The 14,266-nt window shown below is 48.2% G+C and overlaps 1 long non-coding RNA gene across 2 annotated transcripts in view; it reads left to right on the top strand.

The window, feature by feature from the left end:
* Positions 1-981: 981 nt before the first annotated feature.
* LOC115067355 overlaps positions 982-14,266 on the top strand; it is a 41,511-nt gene continuing 28,226 nt past the window's right edge. Inside the window, exon 1 of one of the 2 annotated variants that reach the window (XR_003846775.1) lies at positions 982-1,286. This is a non-coding gene — a long non-coding RNA (uncharacterized LOC115067355). The remainder of the gene's footprint in view (positions 1,287-14,266) is intronic. The other variant, XR_003846774.1, reaches the window with a different exon arrangement.

Raw genomic sequence — 14,266 nt, 5'->3', positions numbered from 1 at the left:
CAGCTCAAGGGGTAGCTGCCTTCAGGAAAAGGGAGGAGCTCCGAGCTTGCCTGGAGGCCCAACTCCTTCATGTTGGAGATGGAGGTGGAGGGCTTGAGGAGAGATCATTCTTGTGGTCCAGAGAGGTGGCTGCTAGCTAAGCAATGAGACGGGAGTGCACATCTCTGCTGTGGACAGAGGGAAGGACTCTGGCATGGTGGACCACATCATTGTCAATCTTTCTTTTAGAGACAGAGTCTCATGTAGCCCATGCTCTCTACGTAGACAAGGATGACTGAATTTCTGATCCTCCTGCTTCCACTGTGTGCTAGGACTACGGGTGTGTGCCACCGTGGCCGGTTTATGCAGTGCTGAGGATTGAATCCACGGCTTCACGTATCCTAGACAAGCACTCCACTGACTGAGCTATATCCCCAACCCCTATATAACTCCACTGCTATATAATAACAGTGAATGGCTGTAGAAAATATAAAAACCTTCACTCTCATTTTCCCTGATTCCCAAGATATCCTCACTTTATAAATGACAAAAGAGAAACTCAGTGACGTAAAGTCCCATTGCCCATCACCATGAAGCATGTAACCAAAGAGGCTATCATTTGGATCAAGACTGTGGGATTCAAGGGCCTCCCCATCTCTCTGTTGCCCCACTCTTGGGGTCCCTGGAAGAACTTCAGAATCTTGGCGGTTGGATCTGGTTCCAGCTGGTTTCCCTATGAGAATACAGCTAGACGGGCTAGAGTAGCTAACGCCACATGCAGGTCTAGAGGCAACTATAGGCATTCAGTCACCCTGGGGCCACCTGGCGCCTTGGCGTCCCCTCGGAGCTCACCACATCTCTATCTCCTCTCCTTCCTCCCCCACCTGCCACCCGGAGTGGCGCAGGGAAAACCAGCACTTATCAAGACAAAGAACAAAAGTCGTGGGGGCAAGAAGCCAAGAGCCATCTCTACTCTGGGGTAGGGCCTTCAGCTTCGCCCCTTTGAAATTTCAAATTCCAGTTTGTGGACAAAGTCCTAACTATCTCACAATATAGGTCCCCAACTGCTGACCAAACTCCAGTCTAGGCAGCCACCTGGCCTGACGCTGGCCTGGCCTTGCTATTTCATTTGGCAGCTCCCAAGACCTGAGGGTAGGAATTCTGGGCAGCTGGGATCTGCCAGACCATCCTGCAGCCCCAGCCCACCATCCAGGGGCCCCCTGCCCCCATTCCTGTCTGTATTTGAGAGGACCATCCCTACCCGGAGCTGGGATCTGATGCTTGCTGATGCCAACAACTGATACCAGGTAGGTGCCCTGTCTGTCTGGGGCTGTTTTGCTCCTCCTTGAGCTGCTGAGCCATGCCCATTCCGCCATGGCCCAATACCATAGAGACCTTCTAGAACTTCAGGACTGGAAAAGTCATCTTCCAAAGCCACCCATTTGTCAGACAGAGACCCTGAGGCCCTCGAGTGAGGGGTAACTGCTGCAGGTTGGGAGCTGGGTCAAAGACCAGAAGCCACTCACTAGGCCCAGAGGGTGGAAGGGACTTGCTCCAGGTTGGTTGATAATGGTGGGTAAACTGTCTTAATAAGGACGACTTCATTGCTTCCCATTCAACAGACCATGGATGGCTGTATGTCTGTTCAATGACTGATGGCCACTGGTTCACTCAATGACTGAAATATTTCTGAGAGGAAGATGAGGAGCTAGGGCTGAAGGCCAGTGAGTTTGGAAGGAAACAACATTCATGTGGTTAACTGATAACCGGGCCCCATCCCTGGGCCTCCACCAGCCTCTTCCTCCCTCCCTGTCCTCCCTATGATTAAGATGAACTTACCTGCCTGCTAATCATTGCTGAGCCTGTTGATCTTGCCTTAAAAAATTAACTGGGCATGAGTTTGCGGTTTGCCTCACCCCTAACCCTGAAAAGGCTGGGGTGGGCAGGAGGCCTCCTGGGTTATGCAAGAGGCCGCTGGCCTCCCCACGCACCTTCAACAGCCTCCACTGCGCCCTCCGAAGGGGAGGCTTTGCTCAAGAGTCAACAGTCTGCCTGTGCCCCGGTTCCAGGGCCTGAGTAAATTTGCTCTGTTACCAAAGGGAGATAAAGGCAGTGGGAAGCATCCCAAAGGGGCGGGGGGGGGGGATGCAAAGGTGGCTTTGGGCTTGCATGTCTGAGCTAGGAGAACCTTTGAGAGAATGCAAGAGGGGGCTTTACAAGCCAGGTTCTAGGGTTCTCAGGACTCCTCAAAGGGTGGGGATGATGTCTTCTTAGATGTGAACTTAGTACTTCATTTTCAAGTTGGGAAGGTACTGGCCCAGCCCCAGCGAATTGGGAGATGGAGGCAGAGAGGGGATGTCCTCCATCCAATGACAGGTCACTGCTCACTGCAGCTATGTGGGGTCTCCAGCTGGGATGAGGATGACAGGGATGACAGGCACTCTCTGGACTTGAGTGATGTGTTGAAGGACATCAAGGGCAAGAGGGTTCTGCCTCTGCTGTTCTCCTCTCCCTCCTAGGGCTGGAAGGAAGTGGACAGATCCCTGAGAGTTACCAGAAGCCCAGATCAGGGGATGTCACCTGTGTCCTGCAGCCCTCTGAGGATTGGTTCTGGAAGAATGAGCTTCCAAATCAGAGATGCCTCCTGGCCCTGACTATGTCCTGTTCCTGGAAGTGTCAGGTCCCTAGAGAAAGACACAGAGCACAGAGTCCTGTCCTGACTGTCTAGATGCTTCTGGCCTCAGTTTCTTCCCCTGTAAATTGAGAAAATGCCCAACTTCTAAGTTTGCCATGAGGACGAATGAGTGCCAAAGGTGCACACTGATAATCAGAGCCAATGTGTGGACAGCTGTGTTGAGGTGGGGTGATCATTCATGAACCATACTGCTCTGATTCAGGTGTGTTTTTAACACCACTTTGTAAGTCCACTGGCCCAGAGAATCATGTACCCAAACTCACACAGCTGGTAGGAAATAAGATGTAGGACTCCAGTCCTAGATGACTCAGAACCTGTGCTCCTGATCCCCAGGCTGTGCTATCCTTCCAGGGCTGCTTTGAAGACATAGTAAGTACTCAGTGAAGGCCAAGCAGGACAAGGGCATAGAAGCTGCTCTGGGCAGAAAGCAGGGCATTGTGGGAGATGCTGACTGCTAGGCTGGGAAGTGGATGATCAGGAAAGAAGCCTGGAAGATTGGGTCACTGTGGGTGGGGCCTCCTGTGGGCTGTTTGCCTGCTGCCAGGTGGCTTGTGACATCTGGACTGATGGTGTTGCTGTCCTCTTGTTTATGTTCTGGCTTTATCTGCGGGGGTGACCTTGGCCTTTGTGGGACCTGACTAGAGAGTCCCTGCTAGCCCAGGTTCTGGTCCTGGGGGTAAGGAAGGAGTCTGCCATTTAGAAGTCACCCTTAATCTCTCTGTCTCCTGTTCTGAGGGGCCCCAGGGATTTGTCTTAGGTCATCAGAATAAAGTATTCTGGAATCTCTGAGGCAGGCCCGGATCACTGTATAGAGCTGTACATGCTGCACAAAAGGCCCAGCCAAGAAGGCTGATTTGGAGATGGAGGGTGTGGAAGTCCAGTCCTTTTCCAAAGCCCCAGGGCTTTGTCTGTTCAGAGAGGATGCCTGTTCCTTATTTGAACAGAGGTTCCATGTAAGTTACTGGGCACCCTGTCCCAGCTTTGCTTCTAGCTGTGTGACCCTGGGTGAGGTCATTTTCCTCCTGGGTCTTATTTTCTCATTTGGGAAACCAAGCATAAATTCAGTCTGCATAGTAAATTAGCATCATCTGGGATCTTCAAAAATTACTTTACATCTGGATCTTTAAAGACACTTGTGCTAAGGGTGGGCGTGATGGTGCATGCCTTTAATCCTAGCACTTGGGAGACAGAAACAGGTAGATCTCTGTGAGTTCAAGGCTAGCCTGGTCTCCATAGCAAGTTCTGGGCCAGTCAGGCCTATATAGTAAGGCCCTGTCTCCAAAAGGAGCTGCTTATGCTAGAGTATAGCTCAGTGGTAGCATGCTTGCTTAGGATGTATAAGGCCCTAGATTTCAATCCCCAGTAACAGAAAAAAGAGAGGGAGAGAGAGAGAGAGAGAGATAAAAGATTCCCAGACCAATGATCACAGACCAATGATCAAATCTTGGGGCTGGACAGCCAGACAAGCATGGTAGCATATACCTGTGATCACAGCGCTTGGAAGGCTGAGGCAGGAGGACCAGGAGTTCCAGGGCAACTTGGGCTATATGACAGTGAGTTGAAGGCCAGACTGAGCTGTGTAGTGAGACCCTGGCTCAAAACAACAAACAAACAAAAAAACAGAACAAATCTTGGAGTCAGATGAGTGGCACTAGGCATTGGTACTTTTTCTTTCTTTCCTTCCTTCCTTCCTTCTTTCTTTCTTTCTTTCTTTCTTTCTTTCTTTCTGTCTTTCTTTCTTTCTTTCTGTCTTTCTTTCTTTCTTTCTGTCTTTCTTTCTTTCTTTCTGTCTTTCTTTCTTTCTTTCTGTCTTTCTTTCTTTCTTTCTGTCTTTCTTTCTTTCTTTCTGTCTTTCTTTCTTTCTTTCTGTCTTTCTTTCTTTCTTTCTTTCTTTCTTTCTTTCTTTCTTTCTTTCTTTCGCCCCAGCTGGCCTGGAACTCACTATGTATACCAGATTGGCCTCCAACTCACAGAGATCCATCTGCCTCTGCCTCCCAAATGCTGGGATTAAAGGTGTGTACCACAACACCCGGTGGTACTTTTTTTTCTTTTAAATTTTATTTATTTATTTTTGTGTGCATGAGTGTATTGCCTGCATGTGTGTAAGTGCACTCATGTCATGGTGTCATGCCATGTCCATGGAGGTCAGAAGAAGGCGTCGGATTCCCCAACTAGAGTTATAGATGGGTGTTAGCTGCCACAGGAATCAAACCCGGGTCCACTGCAAGAGCAGCCAGTGCTCTTCACCACTGAGCCATCTCTCCAGCCCTAGCATTAGCACTTTTCCAAAATTCCCAGAGAAGTCTCATGTGCAGTCACAATTGAGATCCACTGTAATGGAAGTGTGGGCGCTTGAAATGCCTTAATGTGGATCCAAGTTTGACAATGCACCAGTCAAAACTTTGATGAGGCTCAGTTTCCCCATCTGTACAGTGGGTCTGCGATAACTTCCTGAGAAAGTCAGAATGCTGACTCAGGGGTGATGTTTATAGCTCGCTTGGCCCTGTCTCTAGCTCGTAGATGACTCCAATTCCAGGTACCAATGGCTATTGCTGTTGTTATTGGTAACAGCATATTGGTTTCCACGTCGAAGATGAAGTGACATGGGGCTAATTCTTAGGACATGGGTCAGTCACTCCACACTGTCATTATTGAGGTATACATAATGATCATGATTATTATCTGCTATTTTACCTCGTTTGTTTAAATTTAATTTTTGCAGTTTGAATCCTTGCTATGTTATACTAGGGTTCAAAATCAAAATATAAAAGGCACCTATGGAGGAGCCTTGTTTCCCCTGCCTACGTTCACCTGTGCGCCCAGCTTTTACACCATCAGTGGCCATTTCTTATATTCTCGTGTATTCCAAGCTTTCCTGGATCCTTGTACATAAGCACATGAGCTATGTTGTCCCCTGGCCTCCCGTACTGTTCTACAGCCTTGCTTTTCTCATTTACTGTGGTAGTTGGGAGGTTTCCTGACACCATCAGATCAAGCTCTGGCAGGGGAGAAGTCAGGTCAGCCAGGGAACCAAGTTGTAGATTTTTGGTTTTGTTTTTAGACAGGGTCTCATGTAGTTCACACTGGCATCAAAGTTGCTTCTGATCTTCCTCCCCCCAACCTCCTGAGAACTGGGATTACAGGCATATACCATTATGCTTGGTTTATATGGTGCTAAGAAAGGGACGCTGGGTCTCATGTATGCTAGGCAAGCACTTTACCAACTGAGCTATGTTCCCAGCTCCTGGGGTTTCAATTCACTGCCTGGCTGCTGGGCTCTCAGATCCCCCATGGTTCTGGGCCCCAAATCCCCAAAGTGGTTAAAAGGTGAACAAATCACCCAAACAGGGACCCAGAGACTGGGTGTTCCTTGGGTGTCACAGAGTTTGGTGACCAAGACCTCTGGCACTGTGGAACCTGTCTAGAACTCTCTGCCAGCCTCAGGTTGAATGAATATGTGTCAGAAAAGGTTGGGAAAGAAGTGAGGAGGGAAGGAAACAGGGCCAGTGGGACAGGCTAGAGAGATCCTGAGGGACCAACTGCTGGGGGCAGAAAGGACCAAGGGGAGTCTAGGACAGATGCAGCAGTGAGGTTTTACCAATGTCCTCTGCTGTTTAGTCCACCTTGAGGTGGCCTCTGAATTCCTCATCTGCTTCAGTTTGGGCAAGTCACTCTCTCTCTCTGCCTCAGTTTCCCAACTGTAAAATGAAACTTAGATGGCAAATCAGCCTTGGAGTACTCCCTGAAGAGTCCCTGGGACTCCCCTGAGCTTCTTGAGGGGATCTGGACCCTGTTTTCACCAGACTATCCATCACCCATTAGGACCTATGGCCTTCCTGGACTAGGGATAGCTTCCTACACTACCTTGAGTGCTGGAGTCTTCCATGGGTTCCAGGTCTCTCTACCACCACCCTAGCTTTCTTCTAGATAGATAGATGTAGACTCAGGAGCGTACCTGGTGGGTCCTGGGGGAGGCCCTGGTCCCCATCCGACATCTTCCTTCTGGTGCTATGATAGTGTCACACATGGTGGGCAATCTCCTCATCCTCGGGTCACTTCCTGCTGGCACCCAAGACCCTGCGAGAGCTTCCAGCAGAGTTAATCCCTTAATACTGGTCACAATGAGATTTCAGGGATGGTGGGAAGTGGTTTCCATGGAGACTGAAGACCTTTCCAGAACCCATGGGAGGAATTAGCCACAGGACTCAACAAGAAGCCCTGAAGACCCAACCTAGATAGGGGTGGAAAGTACCGGGGCTACACTTGGGGGCCTGCCCATGCCTCCTGCTGTCTCTCCAAGTTCTACTGCTAGACTGGGAGTTACAGTCATAGGAAGAATCCTGTTCCCCTCCTGAGCCCCAGCTCCCTCACCCTCCTTTCGAAGCTCTGGTCCTCAGCCTGTCAGTTTTTCTAGAAGAGTACATGCTCCCTTCTAGTCCATCAAACCTGAACTTGAAGTTCCACCTTTCTCTTCCAGTCTGCCCTAGGCTGGGTATGTCACTTTTCAAGCCTCAGTTTCCCCATGTCTAAGAATAGTAATGTCACCCTGGCATCACTCAGGGGCCTGCTGGTGGGTAACGACACCCTATGAACGTGAGCAGCTTTCTCACCACACTGCACATCCCCTCCACCAGCGACCTGCAGAACCCCACCACCCTGCCCTGGTCTCTGAGACAGTTTTGGGTCCCACCTCTCTTTACCACTCCAACTTCTATGTCTCACCTTAGTTGTTTCCCTCTAGCAAAGCCCTGGATTGGGTGAAGGCTTGGCGATCCTCCTGCATCCCCAGAGCTTTACCATATTCTCTAATCAGGTGGTGACCACCTCCTCCCCAGACACAGCTTGTGCTTAAAATAGATGGGTCAGCCAAATAAATGAGGGAACAAATGAAGGAATTCATGCATCCAAGCATCTAACTTTATTCAGCATCGTTATTGTGGGGGCTGGAGATTAAGCAGGGAAGACAGTCGGGGAGAGCCCTCCCTACAGGATTGCCCTTAGCAAATTAAAATAACAATGTCAGTTAAGTTAGACATCAGATAAACAACACACATGTTTTTAAGCATAAGTATATCCCAAATAACGCACGGGATTTACTCAAACTTAAAAAATAAGGCAGGGAGAGGGATGAAATGGCTCAGCAGGTAAAGACACCTGCCCCAAGCCTAACAACTCAAATTCTATCCCCAGGACCCACATAGCAGGAGAGAACCAACTCCTGCAAATTGTCCTCTGACCTTCACCCCAGCACTGTAACACATGAGCAACCCCTCCCAATAAATAAAAATTAAAATGTAATACTTCTTTTAAAGTAATAGTGTGGTTTATCTTAAATTCCAATGTAACTAAGAACTCTGGGCTGTCTGATAGGCCCTCTCTTCCTAGCTTATATTCTAGTGGGAAGGTGGAGTGGGAACAGGCGCTAAAGATGGTAAATAAAAAAGAAGTCAATTTTAAATAGAGCAGGGAGAGCAAGGAAACTGCGGGAGATGACAGCACCAGGCAGGGTGTCCGGAACTGAGTTAGTGGTCGTACAGGGGGACTCATTTAATCCCAATGTGATGCTGCTTAGGGAACGCTTAAAGCGCAGGGTCCAGGCGGTTAAAGGGCCGGGCAGGGGGCTGCTGAGTCATTGCTAGATTCCGCAGTTGTACAACTTGGATCTGGGCCTTCACAAACCTTGCCGAACCCACGGTCCCACCCCTCGGGTCAGCCAATGTCCTCGGCGGGGCTGAGAGCCAGAGGAAAGGGGCAAAGGAGCTGCGCAGAGAAGCGAAGCCACCTGGCAGAGCCCAGAGCCCGGACCCTTTCCCCGCCCCATCCCTGTCTCGCAGCGCCGCGGGCCGGTGGGGACCAGCTCTGCACATCCACCTGGGAGGCGTTGATGCTCCCGGTGCCGCGCCTTGAGCCCCCAGGGCTCCTCCAAGTGGCCCACGCGGGTACTGGCGCTCGGAACCTTGTTGCGAGCCACATGGCCTTTACCAATCAGAGTCAAGGCCGCACTACAATCCAAAATACCCTGTAAGCCAGCGCTGCACCATCACAAATCACAGCCTGCCGCTACTGCGCCAATCAGAATGCAAGATTTAAAAACCAGTTCCCAACCTTTCTGTGCCCTTCTGTGCCCTGCATTCCCAACATCCATGAAAGTTTGGGTCCCAATCCCTGGTGCCAGTGTGCAGGTGTCTTTGAGGGAGACCCCAGGCTTTGTGCTGATCCCAACTGGGAGCCTTCGTTTGCGTTTAACAGCACTTTAGTATTAATAATATTAAATAGCACTACCGCCATCATAAAAGTTAAGGTGGAGGCTGGAGAGATGGATCAGTGATTAAGAATACTGGCTGCTCTTGCAGAGCACCTGGATTCAGTTCTGAGCACCCCACATGGCAGTTCGAAACTGGAATCTTGTGGGGGGATGGGAGGTGTGCAGATAGGGGAGGGAATCTAAATATGAGTAAGAGGTATTGTATGAAATGCACAAAAATGCAATAAAAATAGATAGAAAAAAACAAAACAAGCCTGGCTGAAACTTCAGTTCCAGGGACTCTGATGCCTTCTTCCCCCCGCCCCACTTGCCTGCATGAGGTGCACATAAACTCGTGCAAATACACACACATACACACACATAAATATAAAAAATAAAAATAAGCTGGGCCCGGTGGCACTTGCCTTTAATTCCACTGGGGTTACAGGAAGACACTGACTAAAAGCAAACAAAAAAACAAACAAAAACAAGCAAAAATAAAAGTTAACATGTAGATATGGGGGGGGTGGATAACTCCTAATTGTTAACCAGGTTCATGTTAAATACAGTGGAAGTTTTGTGCAATAAGATGACTCCCTCAATTCCTAGGTCCTTAAAGGAATAACTGTAATATGTCCTGTCATATCCACACCCCCCTCACTGTTCTTGTGTCTTCCTATCCCTCCAGAGTCATCAGAAAACCTAGCTACCTCCAACAGTATCTAGAAGTTTCATTATTTTTTCCATCTCTACTAAGCCAACTTTGGCCCAATGACCATCTCTTCTGGAAGCCAGCAGAAATCTCCACAGCTCCTCTTTGCCCACTCTGGCTCCCATGCCATCTACTCTTCACCCAGAGCCAGGGGTGATCTTGTGCAAGCACACCTTGCTCGGATTCCTCCCCTCTTCAAACTTTTAATTGGTCCTGTGCATTTATAATAAAGCTCATAAGACTCCTGCCACAGGAATTGTATCGCGACATCCCTACATTTCCAGCCTATTGTCCTTCTACTTGGAACCACACTGACTTTCCTTCCAGTTTTTCCTTCCTGTCCTCAGGGCCTTTGCATACCCTTTTTCTGTGATCTGCTGTTGTCATAGTGGGGAGAGATGTGTCTTCAGCTCTGGGAAGACTTTCCCACATAATGTGTTGGTGTGCTGCCTTCTTCAGCCCTTATTATTTTCTCTCCCTATTATTTCTTCCTAGCACTTTACATTCATTTGAAATGGAAGGTGTCTTCAGTTAGTTGTATATGATCACTTCCCATTTCTCCAGCCCCCATTTCAGAGATGACCTTTGGCTGATATATTCCTCATGGTTACACCCTACAACTTGAACAGGTTAGAATGAAACAAATAAATAGGTAAAGAGATATTTGATGAACAGAGGTCTGAAAATGCTTTTAAGGAGAAATTGATAAGACTGCCCTGGGCTGGTGAGACGGCTCAGCAGGTAAAGGCACTGCTGTCAAACCTGATGACTTGAGTTTGATCCCCAGGACCCACACTGTGGAAGGAGAGAACTGACTTCTGCAAGTTATCCTTTGACCTTCCCCAAATCACCACAGCACATATATCACAAGTGCTTCAGGAGGCCTCCCCCAATGGCCCTACCCTCCTGCACTTCAAAAAGGATAGAGCCAAACCCTAGCCCAGCCCCAGCCCAGAGACTAGATATAGACTGACCAGATTATGACCTAACAGCACCTGGTACCCCCAACCTAAAGGCATGGGGCATCTGCTTACTGGAAGGGGCTGCCAGACTTTCTTCTCCCTTCCCTGGGAGCAGGGGCTCAAAGGCCCGTGCACACTACTAGTCACAGTAGTCAAAATCAGGCATCTCCAACCAGTCATGGCTCAGCCTGCCTTCCTGTGGCTGTTCTCAATCTCCTTTTTAAGGCACATGGTAGCTTTCTACTTCTGTCCTATGTTTTCTGTGAAGTTGGATGTGACAATGACACTTGTCTTGACTAATGAGATGTGAGCAGAAACAAGCTGTGTCCACCCCAGTCAGAAATTTAAAGACTGGTGCTTCCTCCTGGAAACAAGGGTAGGTATGGAGTCAACGTGGTGAGGAGTGCCCCCTGCTGACCAAGGAGGAACATGCACGATAGGAGCGCTGGGAATTAGTTAGGGTCCTGGATGTTTTTGTCACAGCCTAGCTTCACCTGACCTGGTGGGACAGACTTTCCAAAGCCTCATGGGTTTTCCCAAAGCCATTACTATTTTAATAACATCTGAAAGCCACAGTTACTATTACCTACATAAAATTTTTCTTACATTGGGGGCTGGAGAGATGGCTCAGCAGTTAAGAGCACTGACTGCTCTTGCAGAGGACCCAGGTTCGACTCCCAGCACCCACATGGTGGCTACAAACCATTCTTCACTCCAGTTCCTGGGGAATCTGAAGCCCTCGTCTGACTTTCGCGGTATTGCACGACACGGGTGCACTCACATACATATAAGCAATACACTCATACACATAAAATAAAAATAATGAACAAAATATTTAAAAAATGTTTTCTTACATCAACTCACTTCCTTTTAGTTAGATCTATTTTATAGATTTTCTTTTTCCTGGGTCAGGGCCTCATGTAGCCCAGGCTGGCCTCGTTTGCCATGTCGCTGAAGATGACCTTGAACTTCTGACCTGCTTGCCTCCACTTCCCTAGTGCTGGGACTACAGGACTATGAGGTACTGGGGCTGGAATCCAGGAATCTGGTACATGCTGGGCAAGCACCCTAGCAGCTGAGCTGTATCTCCAGCCCCTAGATTTATTTTTGAAGGAAATGTTATTCCCACCAAGAGAAATATCAGTGTCATAATAGAAAACAATGGAAAAAATAATCAGAATGAAATAAATTATGATATTAAATCCTCACTTAATAATATTTATCTTTCAAAGCCTCTGTGCCTTTGGTCTGTTCTCTCTTTGTTAAAATGGAATGGTCCTCTATCACCACACAAAATAAAAACCTGGTGGAGATGGCTAGAGCACATGGAACCAGCACAGTGTTTAGGGCATGTGTACAAATTCTGGGCCCTGAATTCCTGGGCTTGGATGCATACACTCGACCACTGTGCTGCGCCCACATCTCTATGCCTGTTTTCTCACTTGTAAAATAGGACTAATAACATGTAGACCATTGGGGTGTGGTGGGGATTATTGGTGCTCATGTAGATAAAGGGCTAGAGCTGTGTCGTACTGTGAGTGCCACAGAGGTGTTAGCTGTAAGTAGGACAGGATTAAGAACCCAATGACAGCTGGCCATGGTGTCACACACCTGTAATTCCAGCACCTGAGAGGCTGAGGCAAGAGGATCAGGAGTTCAGACCCAGCCTGGGCTACAAGGTGAGTTTGAGGTTAGCCTGGGCTATATGGGCTGTCTCAAAACAAATAAATAAAAAGATCCAAAAGACTTTGGATAAGCATGAGAACCCCATGGAGAGGAAAGAAAAATTCTTCCTACTGGTTAAGAACAGTGAGGGCTGGAGAGAGTTAACTTAGCAGCAGGTGATGTAACACAGTCCTATTGGCTTTCCTTGGGTACAGCTGCCCTTACCCTATGCCACCTGTCACTCATGAGGGCTATTGTGCTCAGGTCTGAAGAGTCAAGGCCCTCTGCACACTGCCTTGAAAGGACCATATATGGACACTAGCATTGGGCTTTCATTTTAAAAGGAACATTTAGAACAGGACAGGGTGCAAAAGCTATGCCCTTTGGGGGAATAATAGCTGAAGATGTGGAGAGGTCTGGGCTGGGTGCTGGGGAGGAGCACAGAGGCAATATAACAAAGTGTTCAGGGCCATGGCCTTTGAGCTGTCTGACCTTGGGCAAGTATGGGCTCTTCAGGCCTTATTTACTTCACCTACAAGATAGGACTCAACAATAGAACCTCTTTATAGAGTGCTCTGTGGAGCAAATGTGATAAGCCTTATCCACCTGGCATGCAGGTGCTTGGCGTGTTGTTCTGTTATTCAGAGTTCAAAATAGGGCTGGGGCTATAGCTCAGAAGTAGAATGTTTGCCCAGTGTGTACAAGGTCCCGAGTCCCATCCCAGCACCACCAAAGTACTTTTCTTGGGAAAACAGCAATCACTGATTCCTACAGAAAAATTTGGGTTCCAAATTGACCTTACTTTGTGATTTGATTGTCCTACCAGGGGCAAAGCTGCTGTCTCCAGAGATTATCGTGTCACTGGGAATCTCAGACATAAGCTCAGGAACAAACACATGTCAAGGATGATGGGGTGAGGATTCTAGTGGTTTGACAAAAAAGCCTCTCCCAGGGGCAAACACCTCAAATGAAATACAACCAAAGACAGTCACACTGAGAAAATTGGGTCCCACATGAGAAAGGAGGTGAGTCTGACCAGCTGGCTCAGCGGTGCACACCTGTGATCCAGCCCTTAGGCAGTAGAAGCAAGGTACAGACAGGAGTAGTTCAAGGTCATCCTGGAACATCAAGTTTCCTAGTCGAGTCAAGAGAACATGTATAGGGTATGCAGTCTCCTCACTGACTCAGCCCTGAAGTGCTAAAAAATGACCAGTCCTACTGGGTGTGGTGGTGCATGCCTTTAATACCAGCACTCAGGAGGCAGAGACAGGCAGATCTCTGTGAGTTCAAGGCCAGCCTGGTCTACATAGTGAGTTCCAGGACAGCCGAGGCTACAGAGAGATCCTGTCTCAAAAAGACCAAAAGAAAAAGACTAGTCCCATAAAAAGATTACCTCAGTCTCCACTCACTTCCCACTGTAAAAGTCATAAAAGACCCTTGGGCAGGGTAGCACCTCAGTATTCCTCCCGTGGAGCCCTCCCAACTCTCAGGAGTTCTCACTTTTCTTAATAAATCTGTTTATTCTTCTCACCCCTTGTTCAGTTTTCTTACTCTTCTTGAATGTTATACGGTAGACCCAGAAGTCACTGGCTCAGAGCAGCTTTGGTGACCCTGATTCTCCAGCACCCTACATCCCTGAGTTAAGCTCACCAAGAGCCAAGAAAGGCTCTGTCATTCTCAAAGAACCCACATCCAAAGGAAACTGTCTCTCAACAAGACAGGTAGAGCTCTGTGAGTTCGAGGCCAGCCTGGTCTACATAGATGAGTTCCAGGCCAGCAGGGGTTACACAGTGAGATCCTGTCTCAAAAAAACCAAAAAACAAACCAAAAAGATGCTATCAACAGAGTGAAAAGGCAGTCCACAGACTTGGAGAAAAAAACTTAGTAAATCAAATAGCTGATAAAAACATAAAGATTTCCCACAACCTAACAGCAGCAAATAAACAACTTAATTTGAGGACTAGAGGATACTTCTTTAAGAAATGTACAGACGGCCAGGCGTGGTGGCA

The sequence above is a fragment of the Nannospalax galili genome, unplaced genomic scaffold (assembly GCF_000622305.1).
Source record: "Nannospalax galili isolate Female #2095 unplaced genomic scaffold, S.galili_v1.0 scaffold205, whole genome shotgun sequence".
Classification (NCBI taxonomy): domain Eukaryota; kingdom Metazoa; phylum Chordata; class Mammalia; order Rodentia; family Spalacidae; genus Nannospalax; species Nannospalax galili.
This window is presented reverse-complemented; position numbering and strand designations above follow the sequence as displayed.